Source organism: Malaclemys terrapin, chromosome 14, assembly GCF_027887155.1.
Source record: "Malaclemys terrapin pileata isolate rMalTer1 chromosome 14, rMalTer1.hap1, whole genome shotgun sequence".
In the NCBI taxonomy this organism is placed as follows: Eukaryota; Metazoa; Chordata; order Testudines; family Emydidae; genus Malaclemys; species Malaclemys terrapin.
This window is the reverse complement of record NC_071518.1, coordinates 12,098,178-12,118,417: the sequence shown is the minus strand read 5'-3', so window position 1 is coordinate 12,118,417 and position 20,240 is coordinate 12,098,178. Positions and strand designations below refer to the sequence as shown.

Genomic DNA, 20,240 nt, shown 5'->3' with positions numbered 1-20,240 from the left:
CACAAGATAACTAAGTTAATATAACTTTACTGAAGTATACTTTTAAATGTACCTGTTTCTATTTTTAAATTAATTCACTACAGAAGTACCCTGTTGATATCCTCTTAGCAGGATTATCCCAGCTTCTTATTCATATCATTTTGTCTTATTTGAAAGAACCAGTCTCACATAATGAAAGGTAAACAAGCTCTTGGTAACCTATTACAGCTACCCTGACATTTCAAGTAAGCCATCTTTATAAGAACCAAGAATGAGCAAATTGGTTTGGGTAAAACCTGACCCAAGCGTTACCTCAGAACGCAATTTGAACTCCAAGCAATCATATTTGAGGTACAAAAACTCCCTGCCCCCATTAGTTTTCCTTTTTGCACACCTCACCACTTGCCTATTTTTGGTCATGAGTAAAAACAGAAGTGCTAAAATGCTGCAAAAAAAAAAAAGGCAGTTCATCTTTCCATACATTCTAAATAAAACGGGCATGTCTCACAGACACATCAGCAGGGGCAAACTTGTAGGAGCCTGGTCTTGAGGTTAAATCAGAAATCAGGAAATCTGGGTCCTGTTCCTACCTCTGCCACAGACTCCCTGTGTTTCTTTGCACAAGTTGTACAGGCCCCGGTTCAGTGAGGCACATGATGAAGGACATGATTAAACACGAGTAGTTCCACAGAAGTCAATCAAACTAATCAGGTGCTTAAAGGTAGGCATATGCTGACATACCTTACTGAATTTGGGACTTACCATCTCTATGTCTCAGCTCCCCACCTGTAAAATGGGGACAATAACATTTCCCTGCTTCACAGAGGGTGTTGTGAGGCTTCACTCATTAAAGTTTGCAATGTTTAAATTTTTTGTAGTGCCCAGGTACCTTAATGCTCTACAGGCACAAATAAACTTTAACGGAAGACCCAGTCTAATTCCCATGAAAGTAGATTGAAAGACTCCCTTTGATTTAAGATACTTAGCTAGCTATATGAATAAAGAGATAGTAGATAGAACAGAACCGAGTACTTTGAGATAGTCGTATGGAAGGCACTATATAAGTGTAAAGTATTGTTATTATACAGCTATTTAGTTTGAATTTAGAGTGCAAATTTATAAAATGGACACATATATTCCGTATTACCCGCTAGTCAGCAGTAGCCAAAAATGGAGTGAATCCTGCCAGAGTTGTTGTACAGAGATTGTTTTCCACGTCCAGTGGCTAATTATAGCAGGAATAATTCTCTCCCATAGTAAGAGGCCTAATAGTGCCATACTTCTCTTTGTAATCATCAGCCACTTGCTCACACCCTATCCCTTCCTGACTCTGATGGTGTTTCAGTACCATCTCCAGAAATCAGGTGGCCGGTTGTTCAGGCTAGAATTTTCCATTTTCATTATGTTTGACATGTAAGAGACGGAGTTTTGCCACAGACTTGTAGCCTATGGCAATGGGCAGGAGAGATGAGGCTGCTCTAAAATTTAGAGCAAACATACACAAAAAGAAACTTTATAAAATATTGAAATGACAGCTTGCTGAAGTAGCTTTTTGTCAGAGCAGCTTTAGCCTGGTCGCACACTGACGTACAGTAGTTGACACAGCTCGCTGTGATGTGGTGAAATGAAATCAATGCTCAGACTGGGATTTGCTAGATGAACAAATTTTCGAAACAGGCCACAACAGGTGTGCCAACAAAATTTTACGCATACAAATAAATGGCTCTATGTGTATCATGCTTGAAACAAACATCTACTCAAGTTTTGTTAGGATGGATTCAAAGTCCAGATCAATGAGCCAGCCTCTACTAATTTCAAAATATTTTTGCAGCCCAAGTAATCCATCAGTACAAATGCACAAAATTCTGTCAAGGCTAATAAAAAAAGCCCAGAGTCAGAATGAACAAAGTACTTGGGTAAAATCCTGACCCCATTGAAGTCAATGGCAAAATGCCCATTGACTTCAAATGGGGCCAGGATTTCACCCCTTGCATACAGACAAGTAGATGGACATTTGATAACATAAGCATCACAGCTCCCTGGATGTTATTATAACAAGCATCTGAACACCTGGTAGAGCCTTTGAATACCTTTTCAAAAGCTTTTGTTTCTGTCACAAAGATCACTCAACATATTTCCAAAGCATCAGGACCAAGTTACATGTAGATTAATCTGTCTCACGCCTTAGTCCTGCAAATTATTATTCACAGGCTTAACTTTAAATTTGAGTCCTACTGGCACTACTCTCCATTCAGCAAATGCTGTAAGAGCACTAGATAGTCATCTATATCTGTGTTATGTCTTATTTACAGATGTTACTAGTGTGGAATTGTCTGGAGCATTCCACCTCAGAGGTGATTGCATTTCAGCAGGGAAGAAAAATTCCTGGCTATACAGCCCTTAAAGTATCTTGTAATACTTGAGAATATATCATTTATTATGGTTTTATTTTACACAGTCAAACTTGCTGGCCCAAGATTTTTTTTTTTTTATAAGAATAGCAAGCATGTTAAAATGTTCTGGAAGAAGTCAGCAAAATATGCATCTGTTTTAATTACCCATAAAGGTTACTTTTCAGAAACTTTCAGATTGAGCATAATAAACTACTCATATGCTAACTACAACAGAATGTGCTAATTGGGAGGTGAGGGTTGTTTCTATGTTCTTGGAGCTCTTACTCAAAAATGTTGTGTCACTTTCACTTATGTTAATGTATGCATTTTTAATATATATTTACATTCCTACTGGCAGCAATAGGGATCTTTTATAATCCAAGGGAAAAAATAAAAATGTATAAATATAATACAATCTGCTCACAGACCATTTTTTGAAAAGAAAAACATAACCTACCTCAGCTGCTGCCAAATATTTAATACTTGTTTTTAGCATTCGCTCAAAACTCAACTCATTTGTAATGCTGCGGGGGACACTCCAGGGGTGTTAGAGAAGGGTAGACATGAGAATGCAGATTGTGCCCACTATGTGAGGAAGAATATGCCCACTTTCTGGCAGCTGTGAATACTAAGGAGGGAAAAAAGCCTTAAATGGCAGATTCCAGGCTTCTAGTCTCTCAGATCTGTGGGCAGCAAAGGAAAATTAATATGACACAGTACAGTTGACAAAAATGAGTTGCAATCCACTCCTGGGTGATTCTGGGCCCCACAAAGCTCCAGTGTACTACACATGATGTACAATGTACTCTCTATTCAAATGACTGTTCCGTCACCAGCTGTTACAAACATGTCTGAATACTAAGCAAACAGAAGAAAATATATATCAAAGCTGGAAAAAAAGTGACGAACATTTTTCAGGACAACTTTTCACCAGTTCTTTTCATGGATTATCTGTGTCCTTGGCACGCCAAGAATCCACTGTTTGCATTTCATCACGTGTGAAACCTTGTACTCTTGAGATTGCCATTGGACGTGCCATGGCAGCCATCTTTGGCAATTCTGACTTATGAATGAGAACGAGAGAACAACAAAAAAATCCCCATTGTAACATGCACACTGAGATGCATTCACACAACACAATAATATGAATCATTTTAAAAAGCCAGGATGATGAGTAGTGGGGGAAGAAAGGAATACCTTACAGGGGAGTGGTGAGGATAAATACATCAAATGTAAGTATCTTATGTAGCTAGCTAGCTAGAAGATAGATTGATATGAAGGCCCTGATCCTCAGGCCCAAGGTGATAAATGCCTGTCACTTTGGTTTCCAAGCTAGCAAGATCAAGCTCTGTGTTTTCTGCTATCCAAGCACAGGAAGATGGGCTACATTTCGGCGGGGAGGTTTAGCTCAGTGGTTTGAGCATTAGCCTGCTAAATCCAGGGTTTTAAGTTCAATCCTTAAGGGGGCCACTTGGGGATCTGGGGCAAAATCAGTACTTGGTCCTGCTAGTGAAGGCAGGGGACTGGACTCAATGACCTTTCAAGGTCCCTTCCAGTTCTAGGAGATGGGATATCTCCATTAATTATTATACATTCTGGGCAAAAAGGTGTATCCTTTTGCATAAGCATACCACACCCCCCCATATATATGTAAGAAAGAAGTACAGCATTATCCCTTTTATAAACACAAATAGAAACCTTTTGCACATGCAAATAGGTACTTGTGCAGCTGCATGGAAAGTGTGGCCCTCTGTCATACTGATGTGATGTTATAATCCCATCCTCCCCCATCAATACTGAGGGACCATGCCCCCCCTCACACTCTTCCTATAGTTTCAGACAAGCTGGCAGCATTATTATTCCATGCTTCCTCTTTTTTTCTCACTTCTGAACTCTGGCTGTTTAGAATGGATGAGGAGGATGGGTAGGGAGCTTTTAAAAACCAGCTAGCTTTGCTCCTCTAGATCTAGTTATCCCACAGTAGCAGTTTAATCTTTCCCATCATTACTATTCTTGCCAGGAGTATTTTTAAAGCAAGGCACTTATTTTGCTCTTCTAGAAATGCCTGTAACAGTTGAGCCAAGAAGCACTTTTCAAATGGACTGTGAAAGAGTTAACAATGCCCTTTCATGCAAAACCACAAACAACCAGGGGGAAAAAAAAGTTTTAACTGAGCATTGGAAAGGATCCAAATTCTAACCAAGAGTAGAAGCAAAGGGAGAGCATGAAATGCACAAATCATCCCAGAGTTCACTGAATTGATAAAGTTATTTAAAAAAAAAAAAAAGGGGGGGGGGGACTTCAGTCCTGCCCTATACCCATAGGCTGTGCAAACACAGAGAGAGAGACCAGAACAAGGCTGACAGGATAGCAATCTACAGCAGCTCTAGTCCCTCAGGACTAAACAGAGACAGAGCGTGGCACAAGTTCTTTCTCTTCAGCTGCTCTCTGCTGTGTTCTTGGCATGAGCTGGTTTGGTTTCGCTTGCACAAACTCAGTGCTTCTTCAGCTTTTAAAAAAAATATTATTATTAGCAAGTGGGAGAAGAGAGGCTTTAATAAGGGCTCGAGGGATTTCTGGATAAAGCCAGAGCTTAGAGGTGGGGTTTAAAGGGCCTCTAGCCAGCCATTGGGCCATCCACTTAGCAACAGTATGAAAAGGGCCAACCGGAGCATTTATACAGTTGGGCCACATTCCAAGCTCTTTGTGCCAAATACTTAACTCCTCTGCCAAGAAAACAAACAAGGGCACTTTTAAAAATTCCAGCGTTAAAAGATTTTTTTTTTCTTCTCTTTTCTCCTCCACAAACTATCTTCGCTCACAGTTAATGATCTCTTTCTTTTTATCGCAGAAGTGCAAACTGTAGGAAATTCTTTACTTTTTCAGTTTGGAACAGTAGCTTCCACTTTCGCTGTATATGACAGTTCTCGCTTTCCATATTAGAACAGTTCATTCCATATTAGAACAGTTGATAGAATTCAGTCAGCAGATTTCTCTTCTCAAGTATTGCAGGTTCCTTTATTTCTTAATAACAACATGTCTCCTGAACAATGGACCTCACTATATTTAGGGAAAGCCCTCCTTTCATAGCCATATTTATTTCTAGCTAGTTATTGCTGTCTATATAATGTCCAAAACCTTTTAGCACCTCTTTTATTCTTTCCTACTTTCTTTCTAGTAATTTACCACTTTGTTTATTTCAGTTCTACTGGAGAATACAGATTAGGAAGGGTAGGGATTTTAAAAGACAAAAAAGAGGGCATGTATCTATAACTCTTTCCCTGGAGAAAAATTAGAAAGGAATTTGGAATACTCTCCTCCTTTTATTAAAGACATATTTTTAGATTTCTTTTTAAATTGGTCCTATATTAGCCTATGTGAGTGCTGAAGCTGGGGAAGCGCCAATGCCTTGCTGATGAGGAATCCTTTCTATGTTTATGCCTGGTGAGAGACCAATCACCACTTCCGTATTCTGACAGTGAAATATCTCCTTTCCTTACAAGGCAGAAAAGCACAAAATTAAGGGCCCATTTCTGACAGGCGCAGAGTGCCCATACTTAGGCCCTGCCCACATGCAGCGAGTTGGAGGACTGGGAATTTACTTTGTATTTTTCTGCCTAAGAAGGAAAGAAGAGAAATTGAGATTTTTTTTTTGCTAGTAGAAATCTTCAGTCTGGGTTGAAGCCAAAAGGCTCCTCTCAGGAGGCACTCAGCACCTGGCAGGAACAGGCCTTAAGAGCGCAATTTTGCAACCCTTTAACTCATGCAAACAGTTCCATTCACTTTTCTGGGACTGCTCATGTGAGTAAGGGCAGCAGAATCAGGCCCCTGCTTAACAGCGGCAGCACATACAGAGGTTAAAGCAGGGCACTTGGAGTCAGGACGCCTAGTTTCGCTTCCTGGCTCTACCCCTGATTTCCTGGGTAACTTTGGGTAAGTCACTGAACCTCAGTGAGACTAAATTTACTCAAATGAAGAAGTGTTGGGAAGCTTAAACAACATCTGTGAAGTGCCTTGAGGTCCCTGAAGAAAAGATGTTGTGCACTTGTACACTATCAGTATTGCTGCTTGTGTAACCGGCTTACACATTCAGAAGATTGGTTCTGCAACTACATGTTTAAATTTCATTTCTGCCTCTAGTGCCCACTGCTTGTGCATTTCCTGCCACAGTGCACACTATTATGGTAATTATGTGAGCAAGGGAGACATTAAATTAGTTTACACAGTCATTTTTTGGAAAAAAGTGGATCTGTATGTCTGTATTTCATAACTGGAGCTCTGAATTTTTGTACTCTCTTGAGGTAACCATATCTTTGATAGGGCTGGGTGATTACTTAAATATAGATTCCCTTTCAGTCTCTGGTCTGACTCTCATTGCAGTCAATGAGAGTTTTCCAGAGAAAACAGCTTCTGAAAAAATGGAAATACTTCAATGGGAACAAGATTTGATTCTGATTCAAACCGAATGCATGGAATGACATAGTGAGGTCAGACTTTAAAAGCTATGGATGCTTATCTTAACTATCTAAAGCCCCTGAGTTAGTAAAACTGGACTGGAAGTGTCCTGAGAACAAGTTTTCTTGTGATATTTTTGGTACCTCATGCTTTTGGCCAAGCTTGGAAACAACACGTGGGTAACTTTTCTTGTGTTATTTTGGACTCCACTTCTAGTCCCAACCAGAAGTAGGAAATACAGAGGCACAAAAATAAAAAAAACAACAGGAACCTCACAGAAAAAGGGTCTGGTTTGACTTTGGGTTAAGGTTCAGAGTAGGAAAAGAGGGGATGGTGCTTCCTATTTATCTGAACTGGTTCTGCTTATCTTTGTCTAGGACTTGTTTTTGAGTAATGAGGAAGTACAATGAAAAATCCATTTCATTTTGCACTATACACAGCAACACTCAGACTTACTCAAGATAACAGCCCTTCTATGCTTAGGAAATAATATGGAAATAAATAATTCAACTAGGACCAGATCCACAACCCATTCAAGTGAACAGAAAGATTTCCCGTGAATTCAAGAAGCTTTGGATCAGGCCCTTAGTGTGATATTGCAACAAAGTCGACGGAACATAGTAAATGTGGTGTGGGGCAAATGCTAAGGTCTTTACTCTGTTTTCACCTAGTCTTTAGTTGAGCAAACTACCATGGACTTCCATGTGAATTTGCCTTACTAAGGACTGAGTGAAAACAGAGTAAGGATCGTAGTATTTTGTCCTCTTTATGTGGACAGTACGGTTGCAAGCCTATAGCCCTTAAGCTTTCATTTATCACAATGTCCACCGTAAAAATGGATTCCTCTTCAGTGCTGCTGGCTGCCACAAATTTGTAATAACTCAGTGGTACTTTACAATGTGTTTTACAGCCATCTGAAATCGTATTTTATTAAAGGGGCGCATACGTTGTGTCAGTAATTCTCATATACTGTAATTGGTTTTATAACACCTGGTTACAGTACATAGTGTAATTTGCCAGGAACTTGATATGCATGCATTTCATAACATGCTTTATATAATCTATTATTAAAAAGTGTAGCTGCATCTGTAATTATATTGGCAAATACAGTTTTATTGAGTTTTACATAAAAGCATGCAGTACAGAAAGACCAAAGGAGTACTCGCTCTCAGGATGCAGAAATACTTTTTTCTAGACAAGAATATAAAAGGGCAAGACTAAAATCTAACAACCATTTAATAAGTAATGAACTAAAACCAGAGATCCAACTATCCCTGAACTTGGGGAAAGGTGGGATCTGGATCAGAATGTTGTGGCTTAAAATTGTTTAAGGAAACTTTACATCCGGTCTGAAAAAAATGACCATGTAAAACGTATAGCTTCTGATTGAGCAGATCTTACCCCTGTGTGTATTCAGAGTCCCATCTACTGACCTGAGAGATAAGAATATATTTGACACTGGTTTTTTACTTCTGTTGGCTCTACAGAACCTGCACACCTCCGGGAAAGTGAGCTGGAATCTATTCTAGATTGTGCATCAACAGAATTCAGATTGCAGGTCTTCAGTTTTGGCAAGGTATAAACTAGAAAGAACCTAGCTTGGCTGCCAGATTGCAGGCTGAGTTTACATGACTAGCAATTGGGGATGTGGCAGGGGAAAGCCACCTCTGCAGCTTCTGATCTGGACTAATTGGTTAAAGTCAATGGAGAGGCACTCATTGACAACAGCTGAGCATCTGGCTATATATATTGCCAACACAAACTCTCTTTTATGCAGTTCATTTGCAGGAGCCATGCAGTCTGAGCAATGTCAATGTCTGTTCTCAAAACGACCTTCCGAGGATGACCTTTCAGTTTGGGTTGATTAGTTTGCCTGTGGTTTAACTTCGAAAGCATCAAAAGCCCTTTCACGAAACCCATAGAGAGGAAATTTACTCTAATATTAATCTATTGTCATACATCTGTCTGTTGTGTGCTTTAAAGATACTGAACACCTGAGATTTGGTGCATTTTTTCTCTTCCATGGAAATAGAGTCTAAATGTGGTAAAAGCCTTGGTCATTGTGAATCAATTACAGTTCAAGCTTTTTTTCCATTTATGGTGAGCTTTCCTCTTCCCTCCCAGCTCCCTAAGGTATTGCACTGTAAAACACTTTCTGTAATAGGTTTTATCTCATTCTGCCTCCTCTCCATTTTCTCCAGTTCCTATAGTGAATATTTGTCTTTTCTACCTGCTGCCTGGTTAAATAAGCCTCTGAGGCAGTGACATATGCCCGATCACGGGTGCTGTCACTTAAATTCCCTGTGCTCATATTTTTCTCCTCCTCATAGGGAGATGGGGACAGATGTTTGAAGAATGGACCTTTTTGCTGGCTGGCACACTGAAAGTGGTGACGTTTGTTGCTAATTACTGGAGTTGAAATCCTGGCCTTCGCTGACAGCACCCAGAACTGAACAGCAGGTTTCTCCCAAGTGCAGCTGAATCCAAGTGTTAGATCTTCTGAGAAATGAAATCCTGTGCTCGGTCACAGACATTTGGACTGAATTCTTCCTATTTAAATGGCAGCTCTCATTTCATAATTCTTGTCCTGAAACGTAAAGCTCTAGAACGCATGAACAACAAGCTGGGCTCCTCCACCTGCCCTCTCCTGTGGTCTATTGGCTAGTATCTCTTCCGAACACTTTTATTCACACATCATATTCCATCATGCTCCAGCCTTAGGAGCACTCAGAACAAGCAGTTGCCTTGGGTTGGAAGGGGCAAAAATAAGAGCGTAAGTATTGGGGCTGCTCAATAATGGAGCACACAAAACCTCCAAGGTGCCAGCAATGTGCCATGTGTATCATGACTCAGAGGCAAGCTTTATAGGTGCTTCAGCAGCAAGGCCTTGTAGGCACTAGTCCTGGTGAGTCCCAATAACCACTCAGACCCATGGCTAAGTGAAAGCGTATGTTACTAGTGCCGGCAGGGAAGCTTGCAGATACCCTAGGTACAGAGGCTTAAGCAGTTACAGTTCAAGTGAGCAATAGCGGTTCCTGTTTGGGTCCTTGGGGAAGTCTAACCAAGAATTGGGGCCCTTCAAGCCCAGTCCCTGGGGAGATCTTTCCAGTCCAGTCTCCATTCAAGCAACCAGGAACTTACAGGTTTCCAAACCAGTCTCAGTCTGTCCCCCTGGGGCCTTCTGCACTGGCTCCCTGCCCAGCCGCTGCTGCTCCATGTAAGTCCCACCCAGACCTGTCCAACAGTCACAGCCTGTTCCACATGCAGCTCCGCATATGGTTCCTAGGGAATTGCTTCTGCATCCAGCTTCTCTGCAGCTCCAGGCTAGTCATGGGGCGGTTGCTTCCCAAACAGAACCCCGGCCACTTCCTGGTTCCGGATCTTTCCTCTTACCCAGCTAGAAGGAAAGGGATTGAACCTGCTGGGTCAGGGTTAATTTCACTCCTTGGCTCTCTCTCCCTGAAATGAACAAATGTGTCTAAACCTGGGGGGGGAGGGGGAAGGTGAGGAAGGGGAAGTGGAGTGGGGTGGGGAGGAGGCTGATCGGAACTGTCCTCCCCTGATTAGCAGATCCATTACAGGCACGAGGGTGTCTCTGATGCAGTGGAGTTGTGGAAGACCCAAACTGCAATGGGGTTCCACTGTGGAAATGCCGCCAGTCTCTGAGAATCTCTGCAGGAGAGTTCCACAGTCTCCTGTGTGCTCCACTGTAGTATGGCGTGCGAGATCGGCAGGGGACTATGAGCAGGCATGCCAGTCAGAACATAACATTTTATTATGGCCCAGTGGGTTCACACATTGTAAAGACCTACTGACCACGTGTAGTGTGTTATACAGTGGGCCAGCGGCGGCTCCAGGCACCAGCACTCCAAGAGTGTGTCTGGGGCAGCATGCCTGCAGGAGGTCTGCCGGTCTTGTGGAATCGGTGGCAATTTGGCGGCAGGTACGCCAAAGCTGCGGGACCGGCGGACCTCCCGCAGGCATGCCGCCAAATCCACGGGACCGGGGACCTCCCGTAGGCAAGCCGCCGAAGGCAGCCTGGCCGCCTGGCTGCCTGCCGTGCTTGGGGCAGTGAAAAAACTAGAGCCGCCCGTGCAGTGGGCCATGACCACTACTGAAGCACATGGAGCAGTGGGCACAGGCTGAGACATGCCTACTCTGCTTCCCATTTCTGTGTAAGGGGGAAGAAGGTTCCATCTCCCCCTCACCTCCCCCCCTGCCCACCTTTCCTCCTGCACTGGGTGAGCTGCACAAAGCCCATTTACTCATGTTTTGCACAGGGAATGAGATTTCCACCTTATGTACTTAGGGTGTGTCCCAAAGCCCATTGATGTCAATGGAAAGGCTCCCATTGACTCAAATGTGCTTTGGACAAGGGTCTTAATTTTAAAATGTTACCAGGGCAAAATTCCAGCTTGTAGCTGGCATGTCAGTGATGCCAGTAATTTGCCTGCCAATGTGACTAAGGGAGCATATTCTTCCACTGGCATTTTAAAACTTCTTCTATCTCTGCCCCCAAATGGGACACTCTAAGTCTTCTTCAGGGCAGGGGAAAATTTAAGGCTGATCCCGGTGAAAGCGTGATAGAACTAGATAACTCGGATTTATTAACAGGGGTTAGGGCTTGGTTTTAAATAGACATTTATCAGAAAAACACTGAAGGAAAAAGAGTTAAGTCCCTGGCTAATGTAAGTGTATAGGGTTACACTGACTCCCTTACACACATTTTTCAAGCCATTCCCCTTTTATGATCCTCCTCCCCTTCCACAAATCAACTTTACACTTCTCCTAAATCAATCTCACACTGAGTGACAAGGGGCTGTCAGCCAAGACATATATATTAAGGATTCTAGCAAACTCTTTCCAAACATAATGCCCAGAAACCCATAATCCTTACAGGTATTTGCCATAATAAAATGTTAAGGCAAATAAAGTTCGGAACCAGCTGCCCATAGCTCTCCATCTTACTCTGAATTTTTCAGAAGTGAATGAATTGGAAAGAATAGGATCAGTATTGCAAACCATTAGTCCTTTGTAAGCGTGAAAAACAGTCCTGCCCAGAGAGTGCGGGTGAAGCCCATGCATCACTTAAGTCCTAACTGATCCGTAGGCATTATGCTGGCCCTCTATACACTGGTGAATTTCATGCTTAGTGCTTAAAACCCATCGACATAATGCAGCTAACCAGAGTGTGGCTGATCAGAAAAAAAAAATGATTTTTTGTAGGCCAAACTCAGGATCAGGCCCTAAGCAAGAGGTCACGAAGGCGTTGTTCTGACTTCCTAGCAGGGAAGAGGGAGTCCGGTGGAGCGGCATTTCTCTGAACACACAGCTATCTTTTGCTAATTAGAAAAATAAACACCAAGGAGAATGAATGTAAAATGGAAGGCTTTTCACTGATAACATGAATTGAAAATTGTTCCTTAGTACTGTTGTAAAAATCCTACTTGAAAATCAGGAAGGTAGAAATTCTGTGCGGTGAAGCTTGTGGCAGGGAGGACAGAGGAGGGCTAAAGGTAGCTGGATGCTACCTTTGTACTCCCCAGATTCTAGGCTACTCCATGGTCAATGTGGCCTCTCACAAAGTTGGAGCAACCCAACTGGAGGCTCTAATTTATGGCAGCTTTCTTTCAACTGCCTAAAAATTGCTCCATTCCTCTGATCTTTAGCCATTGCCCTACCATGTCCCCTACAGCTACGAGGTGGTTGCGAGGAGCGGGATGTAGGGCTGCCTACACTGTCCCTGAGTCTGGGGACTGTTTCCACCAACTTCAAGGCCCCCTTATGTCGCTGGATCAGAGTAAAGGATCTCAGTGGAGGACAGTTTTTGTCTCTAGGAACATAACTGGAAATCAAAGAAGAAAACAGCTGGATAAGCAGCCCCGCTAATTATCATTGTTATTGCTCAGATGTGAAGGTAAGTGAACTTTGTTATCACTAGACTTGAATGTCTGTCTGCATGTACACTGCAAAAAATACTGTGCAAGTGTTTGCTTGAATTTCATTGTGAACTTGTTTCAGCTCTTGCCTGTTATAAATGCACATGCCTGACGGTTCTCAGCAGAAGTGATTCATTTCAGATAACACGGGGTGCTGCTTGTTTCAACAAGGGAACAGGGTTCACAGACACCTCCCAGAGCCCTGGCAGTAAAGCAACTAATAAATGAGTCGAGGATGTAGTTGCACTCTTTGCAAGTAGGACTCTCTCTCTCACACACACACACACGCACACACACACTTACTTTGTGTCAGTAACTGTGGTGATGACAGAAAATTACATCATAACAAATAAAACACACGTGGCTATATTTTACATGGGATGGGATTGGGACAGTGCTTAATATGGTAAGGGGACAAGGTTTCCCGAGTCCCAAAACAGAGGCAATTAAATGAGCCAGACAAGTACATTACTCTACCTTCTGGAAGTAGGGTGGCACGTGCACACAAAATGGCTTTGTGTGAATGTGAAGGAACATTGCATTTACATTTTTCACCAAGCCAAGTTCTACTTGGAGGGCTTAAGTGGTTCATAGTCCTGTAAAAGGTCCACTTCACTCAGAATGAATAAACTTAAGCCAGTTGTGACTAGCCAGTGTACATTCTGCAAATCAAAAGGAAAAATAAATTCATAGTCAATCATTTTCTGAGAATTATTTGTATTCTGCAGCTGTAGATCTCATATATGCTGCTGGTGGAAAAGCTGCTGGTGCCAAATAATATTAATAATAATCACACACTTTTGTGTAACTAGCCTGCATAGTTATCTTGTGTGAATGACCTGCAAGACCTCTCCCACTGCAGAACCGTACATTTTCTTGGATACCTTTTATGACTGCAAGTGTCAACTAAAGCTAGATTGTCTGCTTTGTCTTGAAGTGATCAGCAAGCCAAAGCAAGTCATTTGGCTCAGGAAGATGTATAGGTGGATATACATATACGATTTCAACCACTCAAGCTATTTCACAGCTTTTGTATTTCATGTTTCGAAATCTTTTCCTTTCATCAAAGCCTCCTTCTGGCTGAAGTGATGCTGCAGTTGCAGCTGTACTGGGGAACTGAAGAACTGGCTAGATATATTGTAAAAAAAAACCCAAAACAAAAACAAAACAAGACTGGGTAGAGCTCAGTGGTTTCAGCAGGATACTGCATTAGCTTCATTCCTCCAGCGGCTCTGTTTTCAGAATTTTGCCCTGGTCCCTACACCGAGGGATGCCTTAGCCTCCACATTGTTTGGCTGAATGGCAGGGTCTACTACACCTTAAAAGGAACAGGTGAGGACAGAGAACTACATTAGTGCTTCCTGGCACTATGTTTGGCAGTTGTTACCAGTCTTGCCATTACATAGCAACTAATACTTATCACTGTCACTAAAATATAAAGAGAGAAAAGCCTGCTAAGGCTTGGGTGAAAACAAATTTGCCAGTCACTTTAATATCACTATGCTTTTCCAGCTTGCAGCCCCACCACCGCCATCCTCTTCTTTCTTGTATGACTTGGTTCCTTCCTTCAGTACCCAGAAGCCACTCCTTATATTGAGTTGCACTTTCCTTGGGCAGAGAGTGCTTAGGCTTCAGGTTGCGCTGATTCAGGGATGCGAGGCTGACTGTGAACAGCAGTTTCAGCTTGCCAGCTTTGGCCAGCACGTAACATACATTTGCCGATAGACAGACGTAAGCACAATCTTCTACACCTGGATTCCAGCGCCTGAGTAACGCCGAGTTGGCTGTGGCTGGGGACTTGCACAGTGCAATGCAGGGTGTGCGTGTAGATGCATGAACGGTATAAAGGAAGACTTTGTACTCCTAAAGCTTGGGTCAGCTGTGTGCCAAGCCGGGGCCCATACCCCAGTGTAACTCAGAGCAGACTGGAGACTGCTACAATTAATACTGACCGCCAGCAGCCCCTGGGGGGCGGTTAAAGGAATTGGGAATCAGAGAGGCATAAAGAAGCTCCTTTCCTCAGTCATTCCCCACCACTCTGGCCCCCTACACTATGCCAATTCTATGCCACCAGAGGATTCCCCTATAGATGACACAGTATGTCCTAAAAACCAACTGATTCAGCTGACTGCAGACCAAGTCGGGGCAGGGAGCAAGTTTCAGTCAAAGAACCTTCACAGCGGCAGCCCCCTCTCTTTAATAATGAAAATGTTCCCCCTGACATGCTGCTGCTAACCAGACCTGAGGCTGTATCCCATGGGGCTAGACAACGTTTTTCGTGCCGGCATGTGCCAAGCTACTTAGAGCTTTCTGGGCCTGATCCAAAGCCCATTGAAGGACATGGGAGTCTTTCAACTGACGCCGCAGGAATTTGGATCAGGCCCCAAATATAAAAGCAAAAACCTTAAACTCTGCTTGGAAACCAATAGACCAGTGAATACCCCAGAGCATCGGTGTCATGTGCGCACAGCAAAATCCTCCACTTACTAAGCAAGCTCCTGCATTCTGCACCAGTGTCAGCTTCCCAGTGGATTTAAAGTCAAGCTCCTTTACTGTATTACAGTTGTCTACTTTTCAGATGACTAAGACATGGATCCAGTAGCAAGGTCCATATCCAAGAGGAAAGGTCAGAACCCTCCTAACCAGGAACAGATGGGGGGAAAAGGTCAAAATCAACAAAGGAACGAACCTCCCGTGTATAGTAATGGGTGTCCATGTTCGGAGCCAATCATACTAAACAATTCCAAAATCTTTATTCCCCTCACCAAATGGGACAAAATGACGACAAAATGGCCTCAAAGATGCTTTAATCAGCAGGACAAATCAAGCCTTTTATTCCTTTGTATACACCAGTCAATGGAAAGTTATTGCTTAATTAAACCCCTTGAATGAATATCCGATAATTAATAAACCCATATACTGTACCCCAAGGCTTTGAGTTTAAGAAGTCTCCTCTGTTCAAGTATGAAACAAGAAAACATGCTGAACTAATGGGAAATAATTCCGGTAGAAGGCAAACCAATTAGGATTAGTGAATTCCATTTCATTTAAAGTTCCAAGATAGAGAGGTAATTTATCTAGTAAATTAATAGTGTTAGTGGCTTTCCTAATATATTAGCAAGTCTTTCATATCATATTAGTGAAAACCAAGCTGGCTAATACAATAAGAGACTTATTATAAAGGTATGAAGGTTACTAATGTGATAAGATTTTTGCATCCAATTAGTATTAAAGGAACACGTTTCTAAAATGGAATTTTATGTATATTTGTATAATTCCATAATACACGTCAATCGCCATGTGTTTTATTTTAACAAAGTGATAATTCTCCTCCTAAATTTGCACTTAGTGAGAGTGTTAGATCTCTCCGTACAACACTGAGTGTGTGTGTGTGTATGTTGTAGTGACCCATATTAGCTGGTCTGGGCTGCATTGTGTTTAGAACAAAGTGGTTTTCCATTTTCCTAACCTTTCCTAACCAACTAGAGACTGGCTCAGCTAGAAATAGCAGTCTAAAGGCAAAACAATTACTGTAATAGAAATTGCCATATTCCATCAAGCCAGTAGCCCACCTAATCCAGTACCTTGTCTTACCACTTACCAATACCCACCTGCTTCTGAGGAAGATCTGTGCTGTAGGCATTTATTAAATAATCTGTTGACAGCGAATGTTTCTTCTTAACCTCCTTTAGCTAGAGATTGGGTTATGCTATGAAGCAGGAAGGTTTATATCCCTTCCCAAACTCCTGTTTTTTTTTAATCCTCACTATAGTAATAGTAACCCATAAAATGCCCAATCCTTTTCTGAATCCTGCAAGGTTCTTTGTCTCATCATGTGGCAGTAAGTTCCACAGGCAACCTCAACCTGTCCATTATGTAAAAACATTTTTTAAGTATTTTAAATTTGCTGCATTTCCCCTTATATTAATAGAAATCATGTGAGCACAAGCTTTTTCTGTGAGAGATTTCAGCTACTTCCCATTTTTTTGGGGGTGGGCAGTACTGGAAGAACAGTTTTACTTCTGCTTATTATCCTGACTGGTACTAAGGTTGCATAGCAGGTCACAGAACTGGAGAAAAGAACAAAACATTGGAAAGCTCAAAAGAGCCTTTGCCTATGCTTGGTTAGAGGGCAGAGACAAAGGTTCAGATCGTAACATACATAATCTTGCCCATTCTTGTTAACAGGAAGAGCATTTGCCTGTATATTTGGCCTTGTTCAGTGCTTAAGTTCTGCTGCTGAACCTGTGGAGTCTGTGGCTATTATCCTTGGAAATAAAGCTTTCAGAAGCTCATAAAACCCCTTTTTATGGTGTTTGCAGTTGGGGTTTACAGAAGAATCAGAAATGTACACACAGGTGCTTAAAGATCAATTGTATTAAAGAATATAATTGGTGCTATTTTTCACCTTTAAAGTTCCTGCAAGAGTAGTTTTCCTAGACAGATTGAATTAGTAAAGTAGAAACAGATGCAGTCAATTGTCCATCGTTCAAGTAGAGATACGGTTTATAAAGACTGATCACAATCAAGGGGGTTGCTAATGTGGGAAGATATATTTCTGTTCATTCCATAGGAATCAGTGCTGTAAACTGACTGGATGAATTTTATTTCCCGAAGTCCCTGGAAATCCTGAAGATTTGTTTTTTTGAGTTATTTCTTGTTGTTTCACCCATATAAAATTCACAAAGCTGTATCCTATGCACCATTCTGAATCTCTGTCTGACTTTGCAATACATATAACACCAGACCTTCAAGCCAACACAGAGACAGAAGAAAATGGAAAGTTCAGAGTGGATGGCAAAAGTGGTGAGAAATAGGACAGGATTTATAAATGAGAAATGGCAAAGATTAGGATTATTCCACCTGGGAAGGAGAAACGGATCTGCCCTCTTTTTAACCCTGTCCCATAAAATAAGAACAAGGGAACATTCAATAAAATGAGAGGTCAATCTATTTAGGAACAATAAAAATAAGATATGTTTTTATGCAGCAGAAACAACCTGTGGGATTCACTGTTCAGCAGGTCATCAAGACAATTACTATAGGTGGATTTAATAAAGGACCTAATACTTCTGTGACCATTTACAGCATCAGAACAGTAGTGTTGTGAGCAGAAATAATGATAGGAGTAACTCACCTCATGCTTCAGGGTATAAACTTATTGCCTACATGGGTCAGAAAGAAATCTAAACCCAATATACACCTTGTGCAATATTGAACAATTAGCTAGATGTATTATGGGGTTGGTTTTTATTTTATTTGTTTGTTTGTTTTGCCTTTCTTTGAAGCATCAGTTACGGGTCATTTCTGGATGATGGTGTAGCACCAAATGGACTCATGAACTAATCTATTCTAGTAACTCTTAAAAGAGGGGACTCTTGTTGAGCAGTGAGAAATCTGAGCAGTGAGGCCAATCGCTGAATGGGCTTGGAAAATGTAGCATCTCCCTCCCCCTAATAGTTGCCCTTTCCCATTAGTTTGAATGCACTGCAGAGAACCTGCTGCCTGGGAGTTCTTACTCTGCAAGTTTAACAGTTTCAGCAGGTAAATAAACTGGCCTGGCCTGCCAGGGTGCTTACCCTGGCGAGTCGCGTGCCAAACGTTGCCGACCCCTGCCTTAGAGGAAATTTGAGGAGTTTTCACACTGATGAGCTGGAGTTGGCAATGAGACCCTTGGAATGAGAGAGTCAAAGAGGCAAGACTGGAGTAAAAGACTGGGGACATAGATAAAGAGTTCCTCTGGGTGTAACACATGTAGAGATGGTAGTTGAAGACATGAGACAAGGGCTGTAGAGAAACCAAACTCTGAGGGACTCAACAGAAGGTAGGAGGGGGTTTGAGGACAACCACCAACAGAGATGCTGAATGAGCAACTGGAGAAGTAGGAAGATGTCATAACTATAAAGGGAAGGGTAACAGCTGTCCTGTGTACAGTACTATAAAATCCCTCCTGGCCAGAGACTCCAAAATCCTTTTCCCTGTAAAGGGTTAAGAAGCTCAGGTAACCTGGCTGGCATCTGACCCAAAGGACCAATAAGGGGACAAGATACTTTCAAATCTTGGGGGAAGAGGGGAGAGGCTTTTGTTTGTGCTCTTTGTTTGGGAGTTCGTTCACTCTTGGGACTGAGAGGGACCAGACATCAATCCAGGTTCTCCACATCTTTCTAAACAAGTCTCTCCTATTTCAAACTTGTAAGTAAATAGCCAAGCAAGGCGTGTTAGTTTTCCTTTGTTTTCTCAACTTGTAAATGTACCTTTTGCTAGAGTGTTTATCTTTGTTTGCTATACTTTGAACCTGAGGCTAGAGGGAGGTCCTCTGAGCTCTTTAAGTTTGATTACCCTGTAAAGTTATTTTCCATACTGATTTTACAGACATGATTTTTACCTTTTTCTTTAATTTAAAGCCTTCTTTTTAAGAACCTGATTGATTTTTCCTTGTTTTTAGATCCAAGGGGGTTAGATCTGTATTCACCAGGAGTTGGTGAAAGGAAGGAGGGGGGATGGTTAATTTCTCCTTGTTTTAAGATCCCAAGGGGGTTGGAACTGTATTCACCAGGGAATTGGTGAAGAGTTTCTCAAGGCTTCCCAGGGAAGGGAATCCATTTGGGAATGGTGGCAGCGGACCAGATCTAAGCTGGTAGTTAAGCTTAGAAGTCTTCATGCAGGCCCCCACATTTGTACCCTAAAGTTCAAAGTGGGGAAGCAGCCTTGACAGAAGATAACCAGAGAACAAAGAATTGTGAAAACCTTAAGAAAAGGAATTGACTGACTCAAAGGATATGGAGGTGAATGAGGATAGTGGTCGAGGAAACAACAAGTGTCAGGGTGGATTGTGGGGGGCGGAGAATGGGAGGACAGAAAGAATGAGCACAGTTATAGCAAATCATATGATGATTTGATAGGGGAAACTCAGAAATTCAGAGGTCAAAGGGAAAGCAGCGCGTGGTGAACAATAGGTCAAAGGATCTTGTTATTTTGCTCTTCAAGCTATTGATTTAGCATTTGCTGATGACAGACAATGCAGGAAATTACCTTTGTATTAACCTCTAACACTGATGTAAAAATAGACATAAAGCTGTGTTTGTGGTGATTAATGCAGTGTGAAAAAGATAATTAAATGAGGCCTAGTTTACTTTTGCTTTCTATGCCTCACTTCTGCCTTCAAAAGCTCCTGTTCAATCTCCTTGAAAAATCTTTTAGGCTTTGCTACCACCATTTTATCACTTCTCTTGCATTATGTTAGACATGTCCTCCCAGCGTGGTGGGTTTTGGACTTCTGCAGATTCCTTGGAGTGCTGCATTAGTCCAATCCTGCATGCAAGTTTCCACTCCTGTGAGTATTTGACCTGCTACATGAAGCACTTAACGTTTTTACTGGTGCTAAAAGGTATGCACCATTATATGCAATACTAACAATACTTTGCACTAGAGCTTGTTGGAAAAACTTTGATGGAACCTTCTTCCATCAGTGAAT

General features: G+C 42.0%; 1 long non-coding RNA gene across 3 annotated transcripts in view; it reads left to right on the top strand.

The window, feature by feature from the left end:
• The window catches only part of LOC128848900 (uncharacterized), a 90,972-nt gene extending 78,089 nt beyond the window's left edge, over positions 1-12,883 (top strand). For all 3 annotated transcript variants that reach the window (XR_008447127.1, XR_008447128.1, XR_008447126.1), the window contains 3 exons: positions 8,315-8,403; positions 9,158-9,600; positions 12,523-12,883. This is a non-coding gene — a long non-coding RNA (uncharacterized LOC128848900). The remainder of the gene's footprint in view (positions 1-8,314; positions 8,404-9,157; positions 9,601-12,522) is intronic.
• The last annotated feature ends 7,357 nt before the right edge of the window (positions 12,884-20,240 follow it).